At 30.2% G+C, this 23,291-nt stretch overlaps 1 protein-coding gene across 1 annotated transcript in view; it reads left to right on the top strand.

Moving 5' to 3' along the window:
* The first annotated feature begins 525 nt into the window (after positions 1-525).
* The window catches only part of LOC142230234 (uncharacterized), a 487,637-nt gene continuing 464,871 nt past the window's right edge, over positions 526-23,291 (top strand). Inside the window, exon 1 of the mRNA XM_075300874.1 lies at positions 526-778. The gene's annotated coding sequence lies outside the window, so the exon portion shown is untranslated. The remainder of the gene's footprint in view (positions 779-23,291) is intronic.

Below are 23,291 nucleotides of genomic sequence, written 5' to 3' on the forward strand. Positions count from 1 at the left end.
CAAAGCCATATTCAAATCAACCAAATAAATTGAAATCTAAAAGAAATTAAGAAAAAATATTATTTGTGAAATCTGTCAAGATAATGAAATACGACATTTAAAGCCATTATGCCTAAATTGATATACCCCAATAATAAAGTTTAACAAATATGGAATATCGCTTCAAATTCACAACGGGCCAGATAAAAATTTCATATGGTAAATTAATAACTTAAATAAATAAATAAAAAAAATGTCTACAAATTTCTAAGCCAAACATTAAAAATTTTTTTTTGTTATTTTTTTCAAAAATAATACAAACAAAAATATATCAAAGGCAACATGGACCCAAGAAACTTTGAAATATATAACATATAAAACACCACAAAAAAAATACTAAACTATAATAATTTAATGAACATTAAATTAAATATTATTGCGAAAAATACTCACAACCCTTAAAAAAATAAAAATGTGTAACACATAATAATTGAAGTGAAAAAAACAAAAAAAAAACGATAATCACTTAACATAGTTACTTTTTTTCATATCGCGTATTCATTGAACCAAAATAAAATTTACCAAAAAAAAATCTATGAAAAATTTTAAAACCAACAAAAAATTCATAAAGTGTTGTTATTCTCTTTAATGCTTAACTAAATTAAAAACATAATTAAGCAAATATATCTAAAGTGTGAATAAACTTAATAGTTGATATTACTTTTTTGGTGAAAAAAAAAACAAGTTGTGATTACTTCAAAATTATTTGGAGAATATTCTGCATTTTATGGATATATGGGTAAGTTAAAATATTTCTATATTGAAATTTAATCTAAGGGCTGTTTCATTTCGCACACAATATGTTGCCTTGGTGTTACACTACTTTCTCCCTAATTTTATTTTCGCCCAAATTATAGTGTCATTTCAAAGTTATTGTTATACCCCCTCCACCATAGGTGGGGGTATAACAATAACTTTGTCATTCCGTTTGTAACACATCGACCCCATAAGACCCCATAAAGTATATAACAGGTTGGCTGCTATGTCTTACAAAGAAAAACACATTTTTTGTCAAAATTCGTTTTTATTATTCAACATAGTTCCCTTCAAGAGCGATACAACGATTATAACGACCTTCCAATTTGTTGATACCATTTTGGTAGTACTCCTTCGGTTTTGACTCAAAATAGGCCTCAGTTTCGGCGATCACCTCTTCATTGCAGCCAAATTTTTTCCATGCGAGCATCCGTTTGAGGTCTGAAAACAAGAAAAACTCGCTGGAAGCCAGATCTGGAGAATACGATGGTTGGGGAAGCAATTCGAAGCCCAATTAATGAATTTTTGCCATCGTTCTCAATGACTTGTGGCACGGTGCGTTGTCTTGCTGGAACAGCACTTTTTATACCCTCCATCTTAGGATGGGGGTATATTAACTTTGTCATTCCGTTTGTAACACATCGAAATATTGCTCTAAGACCCCATAAAGTATATATATTCTGGGTCGTGGTGAAATTCTGAGTCGATCTGAGCATGTCCGTCCGTCCGTCCGCCTCTAAGAGAAGCATATTTAATGCGATCCGGCTGAAATTTGGTACATGGTGTTAGTATATGGTCTCTCACATTCATGCAAAAATTGGTCGACATCGGTCCATAATTATATATAGCCCCCATATAAACCGATCCCCAGATTTGGCTTGCGGAGCCTCAAAGAGAAGCAAATTTCATCCGATCCGGCTGAAATTTGGTACATGATGTTGGCATATGGTCTCTAACAACCGTGCAAAAATTGGTCCACATCGGTCCATAATTATATATAGCCCCCATATAAACCGATCCCCAGATTTGGTTTGTGGAGCCTCTAAGAGAAGCATATTTCATCCGATCCGGCTGAAATTTGGTACATGATGTTGGTATATGGTCTCTAATAACCATGCAAAAATTGGTCCATATCGGTCCTTAATTATATATAGCCCCCATATCAACCGATCCCCAGATTTGGCTTGTGGAGCCTCTAAGAGAAGCATATTTCATCCGATCCGGCTGAAATTTGGTACATGGTGTTGGTATATGGTCTCTAACAATCATGCAAAAATTGGTCCGCATCGGTCCATAATTATATATAGCCCCCATATAAACCGATCTCCAGATTTGGCTTGCGAAGCCTCAAAGATAAGCAAATTGCATCCGATCCGGCTGAAATTTGGTACATGGTATTGGTATATGGCTTCTAGCAACCGTGCAAAAATTGGTCCACATCGGTCCATAATTATATATAGCGCCCATATAAACCGATCCCCAGATTTGGGTTGCGGAGCCTCAAAGAGAAGCAAATTTCATCCGATCCGCCTGAAATTTGGTACATGATATTGTTAAATGTCTCTAATAACCATGCAAAAATTGGTCCAAATCGGTTCATAATTATATATAGCCCCCATATAAGCCGATCCCCAGATTTGGCGTGCGAAGTCTCCACGAGAAGCAAATTTCATCCAATCCGGTTGTAATTTTGAACATGGTGTTAGTATATGATCAATAACAACCGTGCCAGAATTGGTCCATATGGGTCCATAATTATATATAGCCCCCATATAAAACGTTCTCCAGATTTGACCTCCGGAGCCTCTTGGAGGAGCAAAATTCATCCGATCCGGTTCAAATTAGGAATGTGGTGTTAGTATATGGTCGCTAACAACCATACCAAAATTGGTCCAATCACACAAAAATTGGTCCATATTGGTTCATAATCATGGTTGCCACTAGAGCCAAAAATAATCTACCAAAATTTTATTTCTATAGAAAATTTTGTCAAAATTTTATTTCTATAGAAAATTTTGTCAAAATTTTATTCGGTTCATAATGAAATGTTCATCATCGTCAAAATTTTATTTCTATAGAAAATTTTGTTCAAATTTTATTCGGTTCATAATCATGGTTGCCACTCGATCCAAAAATAATCTACCAAGATTTTATTTCTATAGAAAATTTTGTCAAAAGTTTATTTCTATAGAAAATTTTGTTAAAATTTTATTTCTGTAGACATTTTTGTCAAAATTTTCTTTCTATAGAAAATTTTGTGAAAATTTTTATTTCTATAGAAAATTTTATTTCTATAGAAAATTTTGTTAAAATTTTATTTCTGTAGAAAATTTTGTCAAAATGTTATGTCTACTTTGTCGAACTGAATTATATACGTATTGGATCGATCTTTTTTGATTTAATATATACCACGTATGGACTTACACACAATTTAGAAGATGGTGTTAGGAGGTTTTAAGAAGTTACCGCAACTTAAGTAATTCGATTGTGGATGGCAGTGTTTTGAAGAAGTTTCTAAGCAATCCATGATGGAGGGTACATAAGCTTCGGCCTGCCCGAACTTACTGCCGTATATACTTGTATGAGATTGGATTTAGCATTTTTTCGACAAAATTTAAATAATTTGCACTATTTTATGAATTCTTACTCTGTTTTTAACCTATATGAAATATAAAATTTGAAATTATCCATTAAAAGTATGAAAAACACAAGTTATAAAAAATTGAATTAAAAGAACTTCCAGGTAGTTACAATAAACAACATCATTGGGAGTGCATCTTCTGGAAGTGCTTTTAAAGTTGTGCCTATATTCTAAATTCGTATGGAATTAAAATCTTATATCTGACCACATTAACAGGACGTGTGGATGATTTAAGCAACAAAATATTCCCAATATGGGCTCAATTTTATAGTGTGGTTGATATGTATTGCAATTAACTAAGGGTTGCTATAACTTTTAAACAGCTCGAATAATTGCTGATAGATCCCTCCCCGCTCATACTCATCGATCGTGGGATTAAAAAAATACTGATTATTATCAGAAAATGTCCTAAAAACGGTATTTTAGCCCTGGGAAGGCAAAAATTTCGGCCGCAGACCATGAACATTCCTACAGGACTGGGCACCAACGCACTCAGTACGCATGATTTCGACCGCAGACCATGAACATTCCTACAGGACTCGCCACCAACGTACTCAGTAAGCATGATTTCGACCGCAGACCATGAACATTCCTACAGGACTCGCCACCAACGTACTCAGCACGCATTTCTATAGAAATAAAATTTTGACAAAATTTTCTATAGAAATAAAATTTTGCAAAAAATTCATACAGAAGTAAAATTTTCCATAGAAATAAAATTTTGACAAAATTTTCTAAAGAAATAAAATTTTGCAAAAAATTCATACAGAAGTAAAATTTTCCATAGAAATAAAATTTTGACAATATTTTCTATAGAAATAAAATTTTTACATATTTAAACAAAATTTTTCCTATAAAAAAATTTGGCTCTTCATTTCTACCGCACAATGGCCGGCAAAACCTGAAATCACGCTAACTTCCGAACGAAACAAGCTATCGACTTGAAACTTGGCACAAGTATGTTAGTTGTTATTGATGTAGGTCAGACGGTATTGCAAATGGGCCACATCTGTTCACTTTTACGTATAGGCCCCATATAAACAGACCCCCAGATTTGGCTTGCGGAGCCTCAAAGAGAAGCAAATTTCATCCGATCCGGCTGAAATTTGATATATGGTGTTGGTATACAGTCTCTAACAACAATGCAAAAATTGGTCCACATCGGTCCATAATTTTATATAGCCCCCATATAAACCGATCCGCATATTTGGCTTACGAAGCCAAAAAGAGAAGCAAATTTCATCCTATCCGGCTGAAATTGGGTACATGATGTTGGTATATGGTCTCTAACAACCATGCAAAAATTGGTTCACATCGGTCCATAATTATATATAGCCCCATATAAACCGATCCCCAAATTTGGCTTGCCGAGCCTCAAAGAGAAGAAAATTTCATCCGATCCGGCTGAAATTTGGTACATGATGTTGGTATACGGTCTCTAACAACCATGCAAAAATTGGTCCTCATCGGTCCATAATTATATATAGCGCCCATATAAACCGATCCCCAGATTTGGGTTGCGGAGCCTCAAAGAGAAGCAAATTTCATCCGATACGCCTGAAATTTGGTACATGATATTGGTATATGGTCTCTAACAACCTTGTAAAAATTGGTCCACATCGGTTCATAATTATATATAGCCCCCATATAAACCGATCCCCAGATTTGGCTTGCGAAGTCTCCAAGAGAAGCAAATTTCATCCAATCCGGTTGTAATTTGGAACATGGTGTTAGTATATGATCTTTAACAACCGTGGCAGAATTGGTCCATATCGGTCCATAGTTATATATAGCCCCCATATAAAACGTTCTCCAGATTTGACCTCCGGAGCCTCTTGGAGGAGCAAAATTCATCCGATCCGGTTCAAATTAGGAAGGTGGTGTTAGTATATGGTCGCTAACAACCATACCAAAATTGGTCCAATCACACAAAAATTTGTCCATATCGGTTCATAATCATGGTTGCCACTAGAGCCAAAAATAATCTACCAAAATTTTTTTTCTAGAGTAAATTTTGTTAAAATTTTATTCGGTTCATAATAAAATTTTCATCATTGTCAAAATTTTATTTCTATAGAAAATTTTGTCAAAATTTTATTTCTATAGAAAATTTTGTTCAAATTTTATTCGGTTCATAATCATGGTTGCCACTCGAGCCAAAAATAATCTACCAAGATTTTATTTCTATAGAAAATTTTGTCAAAAGTTTATTTCTATAGAAAATTTTGTTAAAATTTTATTTCTGTAGAAATTTTTGTCAAAATTTTCTTTCTATAGAAAATTTTGTCAAAATTTTTATTTCTATAGAAAATTTTGCGAAAATTTTATTTCTATAGGAAATTTTGTTAAAATTTTATTTCTGTAGAACATTTTGTAAAAATTTTATGTCTACTTTGTCAAACTGAATTATATACGTATTGAATCGATCTGTTTTGATTTAATATATACCACGTATGGACTTACATACAATTTAGAAGATGGTGTTAGGAGGTTTTAAGATACCTTGACATCGGCAAGCGTTACCGCAACTTAAGTAATTCGATTCTAGATGGCAGTGTTTAGAAGAAATTTCTACGCAATCCATGATGGAGGGTACATAAGCTTCGGCCTGGCCGAACTTACGGCCGTATATACTTGTTTGTATATCTAATTAAATCTACACTGAAAAAATATTGTCTTGAGGTCAAAGATTTCCTATCCTTAAACTACGAAGACGCATTTCTCCGAAATAAAGTTTTCTTCATTGTCCAAAAATCCCAAAAGTGTATTACAACATAATTTGCTTCATTATAATTTCAGAAAAAAATTCTATTTTCTAGAACAATTTCAAATGTACTCACACAACTTCGTTATACACATCTGCTGGCCCATAAACACAAAATAAAACAACACAAAAGTAGATATTTTAGTGCTTAGTCCTTAAGTTTTATAAACTAATAAATATTCAAATTATTCAACATAACAAAGTGGCAAGTGGCTGACAAGTGCCTTAAGAAATATTAATTTAGAAAAATGTGAAGAAATAATAATATATAATATTTCTCACTTTAAATTAACACAAGGTTTTGCATTTAGCCTTAGGATTTTCTATAACATGAAGAATTTCATTATATAGATGCTAAAGAGCAAATAATCTATTATGAAAATTATTTTCTCTTCATTGTTTATGTTTTTTTTTTTTGGTAAATCATACACAAAATTTCAAAGAAATTTAATAGCCTTGGGACACAAAATTCTATTTAATTTTCTAAAGAAAAAGTAAATAAACTCTAAAACAAAAGCAATATAAATAATATGGAGTTTGGGAAGAATTTTAATATTTTCAACAGATTTTTTAATACACACTCAAAAAAATGGGCATGTGAATGCCCAGTCGACTTTTGGTCAAGGAAAAACTTTTTTTATCAAAACCCCTTTTATACCCTTCTATGGTAAGCATAGGTTAGGTTAGGTGGCAGCCCGATATTTCAGGCTCAATTAGTCTATTCAGTCCATTGTGATACCACATTGGTGAACTTCTTTCTTATCACTGAGTGCTGCCCGATTCCATGTTAAGCTCAATGACAAGGGACCTCATTTTTATAGCCAAGTCCGAACGGCGTTCCACATTGCAGTGAAACCACTTAAAGAAGCGGTAGTACATTCGGCCGGGCCAAATCTTATATACCCACCATCATGAATCAAACCCTCGTTAGAAACCCTCGTCGTAGTATGATACTTGAAAACACATAGAATTTAAGGTCCATTTGGAGACTACATCAGATTCTGGATTTATAAGAAGCCATTTATACCCTCAAGAAAACTTTCAATCGATATAGCGGTGTATATAAATGTCATATCAAACTCTTACCTATATAAAGCAAATTTGGTGTAAATTTGTTTTTAAGTTTGTTTTTGTTTGCAAAAATATTTGGAAGTTATTTCACAAACATTTTCCGGGATTCTCCATAAATTTTTTTCCACTTCCGATGAAGTTCTTTTGAAACAATCTTAGAAAATACGCAATCGACGGTTGTAGTTAAATCTTATAGTAAAAAATAAAAAAATAAATTTAATAAGTATATACGGTCGTAAGATCGGACAGGCCAAAGCTAATGTACCCTCCACCATGGATTGTATAGAAACTTCTTCTAAACACTGTCATCCACAATCGAATTACTTAAGATGCGGTAACGCTTGCCGATGGCAAGGTATCGTAAAACCTCCTAACACCGTCTTCTAAATTGTATGTAAGTTCATACGTGGTTATATTAAATCAAAAAAGATCGATCAAATACGTATATAATTCAGTTTGACAAAATTTTCTATAAAAATAAAATTTTGACAAAATTTTCTATAGAAATAAAATTTTAACAAAATTTCCTATAGAAATAATATTTTCACAAAATTTTCTATAGAAATAAACTTTTGACAAAATTTTCTACTGACATACAATTTTGACAAAATTTTCTACAGAAATAAAATTTTAACAACATTTTCTTTAGAAATAAAATTTTGACAAAATTTTCTATAGAAATAAAATTTTGGTAGATTATTTTTGCTCGAGTGGCAACCACGATTATGAACCGAATAAAATTTTAAATAAAATTTTTTATAGAAATAAAATCTTGACAAAATTTTCTATGGAAATAAAATTTTGACAATGATGAAAATTTGATTATGAACCGAATAAAATTTTAAGAAAATTTTCTATAGAAATAAAATTTTGACAAAATTTTCTATAGAAATAAAATTTTGGTAGATTATTTTTGGATCGAGTGGCAACCATGATTATGAACCGATATGGACCAATTTTTGTGTGATTGGAGATCGGCTATATATAACTATAGACCGATATGGACCAATTTTGGTATGGTTGTTAGCGGCCATATACTAGGTTAGGTTAGGTTAGGTGGCAGCCCGATGTATCAGGCTCACTTAGACTATTCATCCCATTGTGATACCACATTGGTGAACTTCTCTCTTATCACTGAGTGCTGCCCGATTCCATGTTAAGCTCAATGACAAGGGACCTCCTTTTTATAGCCGAGTCCGAACGGCGTTCCACATTACAGTGAAACCACTTAGAGAAGCTTTGAAACCCTCAGAAATGTCACCAGCATTACTGTGGTCTCTAGCAACCACGCAAAAATTGGTCCACATCGGTCCATAATTATATATAGCCCCCATATAAACGGACCCCCAAATTTGGCTTGTGAGGCCTCTAAGAGAAGCAAATTTCATCCGATCCGACTGAAATTTGGTACATGGTGTTAGTATATGACCTCTAACAACCATGCAAAAATTGGTCCACATCGGTCTATAATTATATATAGCCCCTATATAAACCGATGCCCAGATTTGATTTTCGGAGCCTCTGGGAGGAGCAAAATTCATCCGATTCGGTTGAAATTTGGTACATTGCGCTAGTATATGGTCGCTAACAGCCATTCCAAAATTGGTCCATATAAGTCTATAATTATATATAGACAATCGCCAATCACACAAAAATTGGTCCATATCGCCAAAAATAAACTACCAAAATTTTATTTCTATAGAAAATTCTGTCAAAATTTTATTTCTATAGAAAATTTTGTCAAAATTATATTTCTATAGAAAATGTTGTCAAATTTTAATTTCTATAGAAAATTTTGTCACAATTTTATTTCTATAGAAAATTTTGTCAAAATTTTATTTCTATAGAAAATTTTGCAACATATATTTCTCTAGAAAATTTATTCAATTTTATTCTATAAAAAATGTTATCAAAATTTTACTTCTGTAGAAATTTGTGACAAATTTGTAATTCTATAGAAAATTTTGTCAAAATTGATTTCTATAGAAAATTTTTCAAAATTTTATTTCTATAGAAAATTTTGTCAAAATTTTATTTCTATAGAAAATTTTGTTAAAATTTTATTTCTAAAGAAAATTTTGTCAACATTTTATTTCTATAGGAAATTTTGTTAAAATTTTATTTCTATAGAAAATTTTGTTAAAATTTTATTTCTATAGAAAATTTTGTCAAAATTTTATTCCTATAGAAAATTTTGTCAAAATTTTATTTCTATAAAAAATGTTATCAAAATTTTACTTCTGTAGAAATTTGTGACAAATTTGTAATTCTATAAAAAATTTTGTCAAAATTGTATTTCTATAGAAAATTTTGTCAAAATTTTATTTCTATAGAAAATTTTATCAACATTTTATTTCTATAGAAAATTTATTAAAATTTTAATTCTATAGAAAATTTTATCAAAATTTTATTTCTGTAGAAAATTTTGTCAAACTTTGTTTTCTATAGAAAATTTACCAAAATTTATTTTTATAGAAAATTTTGTCAAAACTGTAATCCTATGGAAAATATTATTTTTCTATAGAAAATTTTGTCAAATTTTAATCCTATAGAAAATTTTATCAAAATTTTATTTCTATACAAACTTTTGTCAAAATTTTAAATCTATAGAGAATTTGATCAAAATTTTATTTCTATAGAAAATGTTGTCAAAATTTTATTTCTATAGAAAATTTTATCAAAATTTTATTTCTATAGAAAATTTTGTTAAATTTTTATTTCTACAGAAAATTTTGTCAAAATTCTCAGAGATCAAAAACAACAATAATGATTGAAGAGAAGCCAACAATAACAAACAAAACGAATGAAGATAGCACACTCAAAAACAAACCCAGCAAACTAAATACAAATCGATGATTTGAGTTTGGCAAAGGAAAAGAGATATGCTTGCAAATTTGTTTAGGCAGCAGCCGACTATTAAACCCTTTTTCGGACGGTTCAAGTGTATTTCACGTTGGGTTGAGTGAATTACCCGAATTTATTCTGATAATTGGTTGATAGTTTTGCTGCAAGTAGATGATGCTGATGAGGAATGTGGTAATTCCGAAACAGCTGTACATCCAACCATCTTGCAGTCTATAGGGCTTTGCCCAAATAAATTTGACTAGCATACTTTTCCTCTGTTGGTTAAGCTACAATTGTAGGTTAGTCAATGCATGGCTTTAAGCTGAGATCAAAAACAACAATAAAATTCTATTTCTATAGAAAATTTATTAAAATTTTATTTCTATAGAAAATTTTATCAAAATTTTATTTCTATAGAAAATTTAATCATAATTTGATTTCTAAAGAAATTTTTGACAATATTTTATTTCTATAGAACATTTTTGGCAATTTTTTTTCGTATAGTAAATTCCTGCAAATTTTTTCTTTTCTGTAGAAAAGTTCGTCAATATTTTATTTCTATAAAAAATTTTGTCAAAATTTTATTTCTATAAAAATTGTACCTCTTAATTGGAGAGTTAATCAACAAGAGTTTTATGGTAAAAACCGGGCAACACATACATAACAGCTTCTCTATGTGTTTTACCCGCAATCTGAAAAGCCGTTAGGATGCGGCTATAAAAAGAAGGTCCCTCTTGTGCTAAATACAGAATCGGGCAACGCTCCTTTGTAAGAGAGAAGTTTCGAACCTGTTGTAGCGCAGTGGGCTGAAGAGTCCATGTCAGTCTGCAATGAATCCAATCCAACCTACAAAGCCAGGACTATCTATCACAGAACTAGGAAATTTTATAATCCCATTTTTTGAAATTACATTAAAACCATGAAAAAGAAATCTTAAAAATGCCAACATCATAGAAAAATCCCTACACAAAAAAAAAATTAAAAAAAAAAAATAACAAATTCCAAATAATCCAACTAACTCCTTGTCTAATGGAATCTATGCTGTTTTGGTAATTGTTTCATTTACAACTAAAAGGTCCTTGTGGTTACCTTAATGTAAGCAACCTTAAATACATACATACACACGCGCCCACACAAAATGTCTCAACATTTCTAAATAAATATGCAAACATACATTAGAAAATTACTTTTTCAGGATATATAATTTCACTAATAGCCTGGGGAAAGGATATTTCAACAGAAATGTCAATTTTTTCTGTTTCAAGATAAAAATAAATTGGGACCAAAGGCGGCTTAACAACAAATCTTTGGCATATCCGTATAGAAAACAATGCCAAGAAAAGACAAAAAAAGGATAATTGACTTAGGATTAGAATTTTTTTTGGCGAGGGGTGGGGTGGAGATACACTATTCCCAAAACTATTTAAAATGTCCAATCTATTCACTGCAAAAATTTTAGATATTTAAAAATAACAAGACATTTTTTTTTTGAATTTAATAGAAGATTATTTAATGGAATGAACCAAATTGACAAGAGAAATTGTGACTATGCTTTGGGGGTAGGCACATAGGAATAGTGCGAGCACTTTTTTAAAGCAAGGAGCATTTAAAATAAAATAAGTAGCACTAAATAGGATCATGTTGGAATTCTACAAAATAATGGAAATAGAAAAGATATAACATCTGAGACGATGCCAGAAACATTGGGAATACGTACATGACAAGTAATTGCACTCACTATGCGAAATTTGTTACATTTTTGGTAAAGCGTGTTTAAGGAGTTTTATAGATGAATAGGCAAATACCTAGTATCTATACAGACTTATATTTAATCTGAACGGATTTGAATAAAATTGCATACTCTTTACTACACCGTCCGTCCGTCTGTTGAAATCACTCTAACTTCCGAACGAAACAAGCTATCGACTTGAAAAGCACAAGTAGTTGTTATTGATGTAGGTCGGATGGTATTGCAAATGGGCCATATCGGTCCACTTTCACGTATAGCCCCCATATAAACGGACAACCAAATTTGGCTTGCGATTGCTCTAAGAGATCCGGCTGAAATTTGGTACATGGTGTTAGTATATGGTCTCTAACAACCACGCAAAAATTGGTCCACATCGGTCCATAATTATATATAGCCCCCATATAAACCTATCCCCCTATTTGGTTTGCGGAGCCTCAACGAGAAACAAATTTCATCCGTTCCGCCTGAAATGTGGTACATAATGTTGGTATATGGTCTCTAATAACCACGCAAAAATTGGTCCACATCGGTCCATAATTATATATAGCCCCCATATAAACCGATCCCCAGATTTGACCTCAGGAGCCTCTAAGAGAAGCAAATTCCATCCGATCCGGTTCAAATTTGGAACGTCGTGTTAGTATATTGCCCCTAACAACCATACCACAATTGGTCCATATCGGTCTATAGTTATATATACCCGATCCCCAATCACACAAAAATTGGTCCATAATCATGGTTGCCACACGAGCCAAAAATAATCTACCAAAATTTTATTTCTATAGAAAATTTTGCCAAAATTTTATTTCTATAGAATATTTTGTCAACGTTTTATTTCTGTAGAAAATGTTTTCAAAATTGTATTTCTATAGAAAATTTTGTTAAAATTTTATTTCTATAGAAAATTTTGTTAAAATTTTATTTCTATAAAAAAAATTTTGTTAAACTTTCATTTCTATAGAAAATTTTGTCAAAACTTTATTTCTATATAAAAATTTTGTCAACATTTTATTTCTATAGAAAATTTTGCTAAAATTTTATTTCAATAGAAAATTTTGTTAATTTAATGTATACAACTTATGGACTTACTTACAATTGAGAAGACGGTGTTAGGAGGTTTTAAGATACCTTGCAAGCGTTACCGCCACCCAAGTAATTCGATTGTGGATGGCAGTGTTTAGAAGAAGTTTCTACGCAATCCATGGTGTAGGGTACATAAGCTTCGGCCTGGCCGAACTTACGGCCGTATATACTTGTGTGTGTTTTTGTATACCCTCCGCCATAGGATGGGGGTATATTAACTTTGTTATTCCGTTTGTAGCACATCGAAATATTGCTCTAGGACCCCATAAAGCACATATATTCTGCGTCGTGGTGAAATTCTGAGTCGATCTAAGCATGTCCGTCTCTCCTTCCGTCTGTTGAAATCACGCTAACATCCAAACGAAACAAGCTATCGACTTGAAACTTGGCACAAGTAGTTGTTATTGATGTAGGTCGGATGGTATTGCAAATGGGCCATATCGGTCCACTTTTACGTATAGCCCCCATATAAACGGACCCCCAAATTTGGCTTGCGATTGCTCTAAAAGAAGCAAATTTCATCCGATCCGGCTGAAATTTGGTACATGGTGTTAGTATATGGTCTCTAACAACCATGCAAAAATTGGTCGATATCGGTCCACTTTCACGTATAGCCCCCATATAAACGGACCCCCAAATTTGTCTTGCGATTGCTCTAAGAGAAGCAAATTTCATCTGATCCGGATAAAATTTGGTACATGGTGTTAGTATATGGTCTCTAATAACCATGCAGAATTTGGTCCATATAAGTCCACTTTTACGTATAGCCCCCATATGAACCGATCCCCCGATTTGGCTTGCGGAGACTCTAAGAGAAGCAAATTTCATCCGATCTGGCTGAAATTTGGTACATGATGTTAGTATATGTTCTCTAATGACCGTGCAAAAATTGGTCCACATCGACCCATAATTATATATAGCCCCCATATAAGCCGATCCCCAGATTTGACCTCCGGAGCCTGTTAGAGGTTGAAATTTGGTACGTGGTGTTAGTATATGGTCTCTAACAACCATGCAAGAATTGGTCCATATCGGTTCATAATTATATATAGCCCCCATATAAATTTATTCCCAGATTTGTCCTCCGGAGCCTCTTGGAGGAGCAAAATTCATCCGATCCGGTTGAAATTTGGAACATGGTGTTAGAATGCGGTCTCTAATAAACACGCAGGAATTGGTCCATATTGGTCCATAATTATATATAGCCCCCCATATAAACCGTTCCCCGGATTTCATCTCCGAAGCCTCTTGAAAGAGCAAACTCCGATCCGGTTGAAATTTGCAACGTGGTGTTAGTATAAGGTCGCTAATAACCATGCCAAAATTGGTCCATATCGGTCTATAGTTATATATAGCCGATCCCCAATCTCACAAAAATTGGTCCATATCGGTTCATAATCATGGTTGCCACCCGAGCCAAAAATAATCTACCAAAATTTTATTTTTATAGAAAACATTGTCAAAATGTTATTTCTATAAAAAAGGTTGTCAAAATTTTATTTCTATAGAAAATTTTGCCAAAATTTTATTTCTATAGAAAATTTTTTCCAAATTTTATTTCCTTAGAAAATTTTTTCCAAATTTTATTTCTATAGAAAATGTTGTCAAAATTTTATTTTGTCAAAATTTTATTTCTATAGAAACTTTAAACTTAATTATATACGTATTTAGTCGGCCTTTTTTAGTTTAATATATACCACGCATGGACTATGTGGTATATATTACGGTGTTAGGAAGTTTTAAGATACCTTGCCATCGGCTTCAGTAGAAGTTTCTACGCAATCCATGGTGGAGGGTACATTAGCTTCGGCCTGGCCGAACTTACGGCCGTATATACTTGTTTTTTTTTTTTTTTTTGTAAAAGCTCCCATCTACGGTTACTTAAAAACCAAATTAATTCTAAAATCTAGAATATTTTTTTTTTTGGAACACTCTCATATACGGTTAATTTAATATTAATTATATTCGGGAAATGAATATGTTAATGGGAAATATAATCCCAACCGTTGTTGGCATATAAAAAAAAATTATTCCCTTAGGCATAAAAAATAAATTGGCTTGTAATTATTAAAAAACATAACAAAACAAGTAAGGAAAGTCTAAATTCGGGCGGGCCGACTATATTATACCCTGCACCACTTTGTAGATCTAAATTTTCGAAACTGTATCACATCCGTCAAATGTGTTGGGGTCTATATATAAAGGTTTGTCCCAAATACATATACATACATTTAAATATCACTCGATCTGGACAGAATTTGATAGACTTCTACGAAATCTATAGAGTCAAAATTAAAGTCGGCTAATGCACTAGGATGAAACACAATGTTAATATGGGAAAAATTTAAATCTGAAGCAATTTTAAGGAAACTTTCCAAGAAATAAATTTTGGTGGTAGGTCTATATGGGGCCTATACCAAAACATGGACCAATATTCACAATTTTCGACACACCTCTTAATGTTCCTCAAATACCTCTAGAATTCCAATTTCAGAAAAAATGGGTAAAAACTACGAATTCTTGAAGTCCAAGAAGTAAAATCATTATTATTACTTTTTTTTCAGCTTTTTTATACCCTCCATCATAGGATGGCGGGTATATTAACTTTGTGATTCCGTTTGTAACACACCGAAATATTGCCCCATAAAATATATATATTCTGGATCGTGGTGAAATTCTGAGTCGATCTAGCAATTTCCGCCCGTCTACTGAAATCACGTTATCTTTCGAACGAAACAAGCTATCGACTTGAAACTTGGCGTAAGTAGTTTTTATTGATGTAAATCGGATGGTATTGAAAAGGGGTCATATTAGACCACTTTTATGTATAGCCCCCCAAATAAACCGACCCCCTAATTTGGCTTGTGGAGTCTATTAGAGAAGCAAATTTCATCCGATCCTGTTGAAATTTGGTACTTCGTTTTAATATTATTTAATATTAATGTATTTCGGGAATTTGGCAATTAAATTTCCTCCACATTTGAAATTTTGCACAGGGAGTATAATTAGCATTATAGCTATGCGTGCCACATTTGGTTGAAATCGGTTCAGATTTAGATATATCTCCCATATATAGCTTTCGCCCGATTTCCACTCATATGACCACAGAGGCCAATTTTTAACTCCGATGTAAATGAAATTTCGCACAGGGAGTAGAATTAGCATTGTTGCTACGCGTGCCAAATTTGGTTGAAATCGGTTCAGATTTAGATATAGCTCCCATATATAGCTTTCGCCCGATTTACACTCATATGACCACAGAGGCCGATTTTTAACACCGATTTAGTTGAAATTTTGCACAGGGAGTAGAATTAGCATTGTTGCTATGCGTGCCAAATTTGGTTGAAATCGGTTCAGATTTGGATATATCTCCCATATAAAGCTTTCGCCCGATTTACACTCATATGACCACAGAGGCCGATTTTTAACACCGATTTAGTTGAAATTTTGCACAGGGAGTAGAATTAGCATTGTTGCTATGCGTGCCAAATTTGGTTGAAGTCGGTTCAGATTTAGATATAGCTCCCATATATATGTTTTTCTGATTTCGACAAAAATGGTCAAAATACCAACATTTTCCTTGTAAAATCGCCACTGCTTAGTCGAAAAGTTGTAAAAATGACTCTAATTTTCCTAAACTTCTAATACATATATATCGAGCGATAAATCATATATAAACTTTTTCGAAGTTTCCTTAAAATTGCTTCATATTTAAACGTTTCCCATATTTTTTTACTAACATTGAGTTCCACCCTAGTGCATTAGCCGACTTAAATTTTGAGTCTATAGATTTTGTAGAAGTCTATCAAATTCTTCCAGATCGAGTGATATTTAAATGTATGTATTTGGGACAAACCTTTATATATGGTATCGCAAATTTAGATATACAAAGTGGTGCAGGGTATAATATAGTCGGCCCCGCCCGACTTTAGACTTTCCTTACTTGTTTTTTTTTTTTTTTTTTTTTTTTTGTAGAAAGTCCCATCTACGGTTACTTAAAAACCAAATTAATTCTAAAATTTAGAATCTTATTTTTTTTTGGCAACACTCTCATATACGGTTAATTTAACATTAATTATATTCGGGAAATGAATATGTTCATGGGAAAAATAATCCCAACCGTTGTTTGCATATAAAAAAAATGTATTCCCTTAGGCATAAAAAATAAGTTGGCTTGTAATTATTAAAAAAACACAACAAAAAACATATTATCATACTTAAAAAAATATACCTAATATATATTTCTTAGAAAATTAAAATTTTCTAAATGCTAAAAAGTAACTTCAAAATACTTTGATCTTAGCTCTTTTCCCTTAAGCTCTGCGGGAGAAAAAAGAGCTACCAAAAAATCAATTTCCTGTTACAAACAAAAACCCAGTTCATAACAAGGATAACAGCTGGCATTAACACTTTGATTAACATATTATTAAGAAAAGGAATTTTTTAATTTACAACTCTGCCCTGAGAGAAATGACGAAAATAACAAGAACACCAACAACAGCAACAAGAACGAAGGACTATTATCAAGTCTTGACAAAGAAGTTCATTACAGAAGTTCACACAATTCAATTAAAATTCACGAAGAAAAAAATCCAAGCCACTTCTCAGCCAAACACCTCACCCCCTCCCCGTCTCACCAACCCTCAAACGCCCTACTATAATTATCATATTTAAGGATTCACAATTTACCTCAATATTAAAAATGCCTTTTTAAGTTTTGGCTTTCGTATTTTCGTCGAAATTATTATGAACAAAAAAAATGTCAATATTCTTGGTGTTATCCTTGACAAAAAGGATTTTGTCAAGAGATTTTAAGTGACTACAAAACAGATAAGAAATATAAGCAGCTGCCAAAAAATCCAACATCAAGGTAACCGAAAAACTTTTCGAAAATGTAAAATGTGTTAAGTGACTTAACAAGCAGCAAAGCAAAAGAGCCAGAGAGTAGCAAAAGTTCCTGGGGGCTTGTTTAATCCTTTGTTATCCTGTGACATTTGGCTGACATGACCTTGGTGTGAGAGTTACTCTGAAGATTGGCTACAAAGTACATAAGAAATAAGTAATTAACTTCCCACTCAAAGAAGGAAATATGACAAATGCCAGAGGAAATCTAAAACTATGTAAAGCTTTGAACTCCTCCGGAATAAGGGGATAACCTTCTGTTGGCAAAACTTTCTAACTTTGATGTAATGTCAAAGCAGTGTTTTCATGATTTAAATACTCTGGCCCATTTCAAATGCCATAAACACCTGCTTTTGAAGAAGATTTAGATTTAATAGTAGCATGTAAGCTATCCCTGCCAGTGTCCTTCTATTTCAAAACATTTGACATATATGAAAAGTGGTGGCAAATCTTCTCTAATCCCATATGAAACCCTTGTCAATGTTGTTGGTATGGAATACACAAGTGTCCTTACACATATTTACTTTAGAACGCAAATAAAAAGGCACAAAAAAAATGTCAACGATGTTAACGTTAACGACAAGACCCTGTAACGTTGGCAAAATTATGCTTACTTGACAAATTAAATAAAGGTAAATAATAGAAAATAAAATTAATGGTTAAACGACTTCAACTGGATATATGGGAAATTGTATGGCTATATCCCAAAATTGTATTCAATCACAATATTGAATTAATTACTAAATTATTAAAGTTTCTACAGAAATAAAAAATTTCTATAGAAATAAAATTTTCACAAAATTTTCTATAGAAATAAAATTTTGAGCAAATCTTCCACAGGAATAACATTTTGACAAAATTTCCAATAGACATACAATTTTGACAAAATTTTCTATAGAAATACAATTTTGACACAATTTTCTATAGAATAAAAGAAATTTGACAAGATTTTCTGTAACAATAAAATTTTGAGAACATCTTCCATACACTGAAAAAAATATTGTCGTGAGGTCAAAGATTTCATGTCTTTAAATTACGAATGCAAATTTTGCTTAGCATAGAAGACGCATTTCTCTAATATAAAGTTTTCTTCCTTGTCCAAAAGTCGATAAACTTTTCAACGAAGTCGTATTGTCCTTATAATTAAGTGATTTGACTTAAAAATGGGTATCTTAACTTGAAAGAAAAAATTTATAGGCTAAGGTCAACTTGACTTTAATAATTCAGAAAAATTCTTTAAAATTAATGAAATTGTCTTTAAATTTGTTGTCTTTTTGCATCTTGACTACAAAGCAAAAAATCGTTCAAATATAGGACATGTTTTTCAAAACTTTATTTTAAAGAAGTTTTTTACTTGAAACATAGCATAATTTCTACTGGAAGTCGAGTCCTAATTTGGAAAATAAAGTTGCCGTTAACTCGTTTTTAAAGGACTTTGATAGCATATGAAGGAAAAAAGCTGAGAAAGCGAAAAATTAAAATTTGCTTCCTAGAAGCAAGTACACAAAACCTAAATTTAAAAGAGAATTGTGTCTTAAAAGTATCCTTACTTGTATTCTCCGCTTCTTTGGCTCGGAATCAATACCAAATTTTTTAAAGTAAAGACAAAATCTTTGGAACAGAGTATGCTTTTTTTTCATTGTAGGAAAAAAAAGAAATTTTGACATAATTTCCTATAGAAATAAAATTTTGACATAGTTTTCTATATCAATAAACTTTCTATAAAAAAAAATCTATACAAATAAAATTTAGAGAAAATTTTCTATAGAATTAAAATTTTGACAAAATTTTCTATAGCAATAGGTTAGGTTAGGTGGCAGCCCGATGTATCAGTCTAAATTAGACTTAGTCCATTGTGATACTACATTTGTGAACTTCTCTCTTATCACTTAGTGCTGCCCGATTCCATGTTAAGCTCAATGACTAGGGACCTCCTTTTTATAGCCGAGTCCGAACGGCGTTCCACATTGCAGTGAAACCACTTAGAGAAGCTTTGAAACCCTCAGAAATGTCACCAGCATTACTGAGGTGGGATAATCCACCGCTGAAAAACTTTTTGGTGTTCGGTCGAAGCTAGAATCGAACCCACGACCTTGTGTATGCAAGGCGGGCATGCTAACCATTGCACCACGGTGGCTCCGTGGTGCAATTTTCTATAGAATAAAAAAAAATTGACAAGATTTTCTGTAACAATAAAATTTTGAGAAAATCTTCCATAGGAAAAAAAGAAATTTTGACAAAATTTCCTATAGAAATAAAATTTTGACAAAATTTTCTATAGAAATAGAATTTTGACATAATTTTCTATAGCAATAAAATTTCTACAAAAACATTCTATACAAACAAAATTTTGACAAAATTCTCTATAGAAATAAAATTTTTATAATATTTTCTATAGCAATAAAATTTCTACGAAAAATATCTATCAAAAAATTGACAAAATGTTATATAGAAATAAAATTTGAACAAAATTTTCTATAGAAATAAAATTTTGACAAAATTTTATATAAAAATAAAATTTCGACAAAAATTTGTATAGAAACAAAATTTTGACAAAATTTTCTATAGAAATCAAATTTAGACAAACTTTTCTATAGAATTAAAAATAAAATTTGACAACATTTTCTATAGAAATAAAATGTTTACATAATTTTCTATAGATATAAAATTTTGACAAAATGTTCTAAAGAAATAAAATTTTGACACAATTTTCAAAAGAAACAAAATTTTTACAAAATCTTCAAAAAAAACAACATTTTTTTAAAATTTTCTACGGATATAAAATGTTGACAAAATTTTCTATAGCAATAGAATTTTTCAAAATATTTAACAGAAATAAAATTTTGACAAAAAATTTCTACAGAAATAAAACTTTCACAAAATTTTCTACAGAAATAAAATTTTGACAAAAAATTTCTATAGAAATAACATTTTGACAAAATTTGCTATAGAAAACAAAAATTTTTGGAAAATTTTCTATAAAAATAAAATTTTAACAACATTTTCCATAGAAATAAAATTTTTACAAAATTTTCTATCGAAATAACATTTTGACAAAATTTCCTATAAAAATTAAATGCTAACCAAATTTCCCATAGAAATAAACTTTTGACAAAATTATCTATAGAAATAAAATTTTGACGAAATTTTCAAAAAAAATAAAATGTTGATAAAATTATCAACGGATATAAAATTTTGACAAAATTTTCTATAGCAGTAGAATTTTTACAAAATATTCTAAAGAAATAAAATTTTGACCAAAATTTCTATAGAAATAAAATTTTGACAAAATTTTCTATAGAAATAAACTTTTGACAAGATTTTCTACAGAAATAAAATTTCGACACAATTTTCAAAAGAAATAAAATTTTTATAAAATTATCTACGGATATAAAATTTTGACAAAATTTTCTTTAGCAATAGAGTTTTTACAAAATATTCTACACAAATAAAATTTTGACAAAATTTTCTATAGAATTAAAATTTTGATAATATTTTCTATACAAATAAAATTTAGAAAAAATTTTCTATAGAAATACAATTTTGACAAAATTTTCGATAGAAATAAAATTTTGACAAAATTTTCTATAGAAATAATATTTTGACAAAATCTTCTATAGAAGTAAAATTTTGACATAAAATTCTATATCAATAAACCTTCTACAAAAAAAATCTATACAAATAAAATATAGAGAAAATTTTCTATAGAATTAAAATTTTGACGAAATTTTCTAGAGCAATAAAATTTCTACAAAAAAATTCTATACAAATAAAATTTTGATAAAATTTTCTATAGAAATAACCTTTTTATAATATTTTATATAGCAATAAAATTTCTACAAAAAATATCTATAAAAAAAATTACAAAATATTATAAAGAAATAAAATTTTTATAAAATTTTGTATAGAAACAAAATTTTGACAAAATTTTCTATAGAAATCAAATTTGGACAAACTTTTCTATAGAAATAAAATAAAATTGACAAAATTTTCTATAGAAATAACATTTTTACATAATTTTCTATAGATATACAATTTTGACAAAATTTTCTTTAGAAATAAAATTTTGACACAATTTTCAAAAGAAACAAAATTTTGACAAAATTTTCTATAGCAATAAAATTTTTACCAAATATTCTACAGAAATAAAATGTTGACAAAAAATTTCTATAGAAATAAAATTTTGACAAAATTCTCTAGCAAGAATAAAAACTTTTAAAATTTTCTATAGAAATAAAATTTTAACAAAATTCTCTGTAGAATAAAAAATTATAGCCAATTTGCTATAGAAATAAAATTTTTGACAAAATTTCCTATAGAAATCAAATGTTGACCAAATTTCCTATAGAAATAAACTTTTGACAAGATTTTCTACAGAAATAAAATTTTGACACAATTTTCGAAAGAAATAAAATTTTTATAAAATTATCTACGGATACAAAATTTTGACAAAATTTTCTATAGCAATAGAATTTTTACAAAATATTCTACAGAAATAAAATTTTGACAAAATTTTCTATAGAATTAAAATTTTGATAATATTTTCTATAGAAATAAAATTTAGAAAACATTTTCTATAGAAATAAAATTTTGACAAAATTTTCTATAGAAATAAAATTTTTACAAAATATTCTACAGAAATAAAATTTTGACAAAATTTTCTACAGAAATAAAATTTTTGCAAAATTTTCTATAGAAATAAAATTTTGACAATATTTTCTATATAAATAAAATTTTGACAAAATTTGCTAAAGAAATAAAATTTTGACAAAATTTTCTAAAGAAATAAAATTTTGACAAAATTTTCTATAGAAATAAAATTTTGACAAAATATTCTATAGAAATAAAATTTTGACAAAATTTTCTATAGTAATTAAATTTTGACAAAATTCTTTATAGAAATAAAATGTTGACCAAATTTCCTATAGAAAAAATTTTTGGCAAAATTTTCTATAGAAATAAAATTTTTACAAAATTTTCTACTGAAATAAAATTTTGATAAAATTAGCTACGGAGATAACATTTTGACAAAAATTTCTATAACATAGAATTTTTACAAAATATACTGCAGAAATAAATATTTAACAAAATTTCCTATAGAAATAAAATTTTTACAAAATTTTCTTTAGGAATAAAATTTTGATAAAATGTTCCTTAGAAATAAAATGTTGACAAAATTTTGTATCAAAATAAAATTTTGACAACATTTCCTATAGAAATAAAATTTTCGTTTTGTTTTATTATTGTTATTGTTATTGTTGCTTTTTACTTCAATTGAATTGAAGTACAAACCAACAAAAACAAAAAAAGGAATGAAGTAAGAGGAAGCACGGTCAAAATAAACCCAGCCAACTGCACTCAATGATGACTGGATGATTTGAAATTGACAAAGGAAAAGAGAAATGTTTGTACAAAATTTATTTCGGCAAAAGCCGACTACC

This window comes from Haematobia irritans, chromosome 3 (assembly GCF_050003625.1).
Source record: "Haematobia irritans isolate KBUSLIRL chromosome 3, ASM5000362v1, whole genome shotgun sequence".
Taxonomy (NCBI): Eukaryota; Metazoa; Arthropoda; class Insecta; order Diptera; family Muscidae; genus Haematobia; species Haematobia irritans.